This window comes from Triticum dicoccoides, chromosome 1B, assembly GCF_002162155.2.
Source record: "Triticum dicoccoides isolate Atlit2015 ecotype Zavitan chromosome 1B, WEW_v2.0, whole genome shotgun sequence".
Classification (NCBI taxonomy): domain Eukaryota; kingdom Viridiplantae; phylum Streptophyta; class Magnoliopsida; order Poales; family Poaceae; genus Triticum; species Triticum dicoccoides.
The window spans coordinates 686,896,116-686,896,736 of record NC_041381.1 but is presented as its reverse complement, the minus strand read 5'-3'; the positions used below and the strand labels follow the sequence as shown (position 1 = coordinate 686,896,736).

General features: G+C 43.8%; 1 non-coding gene across 1 annotated transcript; it reads right to left on the bottom strand.

Moving 5' to 3' along the window:
• Window positions 1-265: 265 nt before the first annotated feature.
• LOC119351489 lies at window positions 266-386 on the bottom strand. The gene has a single exon (XR_005169978.1). It is a non-coding gene; the product is annotated as a U5 spliceosomal RNA (small nuclear RNA).
• Window positions 387-621: the final 235 nt, after the last annotated feature.

Sequence of the window (621 nt, the reverse complement as noted above, 5' to 3'; positions counted from 1 at the left end):
AAGAAACAAGTAAACCCGACGACCCGCTATCGTCGTTCCATAATATTACAAATTAGCAAAAGCAAAATATGATACAACCAAACATTAGAAAAAAACAAACTCAATCATCAAGAGTCCACATTGTTGCAAGTAAAGTGAGCAACACAATGAAAATGAAGGGTCAGGACTCTCAACAAACATAAATTGTGTGACAAAAGCTTCAAAGAACAAATCAATAATTTAATCAATCAAATGAGATTCAAAATTTTCTGAATTTGATTTGTGGGACCCTCCTCAAAAGAGGAAAGACCACTTAAAAATTAGGGTATGCTGCCTAATGTGGCGTGCACACGGTATTCTTTAGTAAAAGGCGAAAGAATAGTTCGCTTTGTGCTCACCACGCAGCTGCGTGCCTTTCACGGTCTGCCCTGGCTGCTCTCTTATACTCTCGCTGGCCATCCATTCTCCTACCACAAGCGATGTGGGACTAAAAAGAGCGCTCCTACAGCCTCCCCTCCCCTGGCAGCTGGACTCCTCTCGCGCGGCCTCAGCAGTCCAACACGGGCCTGGGACTGAGACCAGAGAGACTGAGCTTCAGTCGCGTTTTTACCTACAGCTTTTCTACCCCTCAAAAAAAAGAAA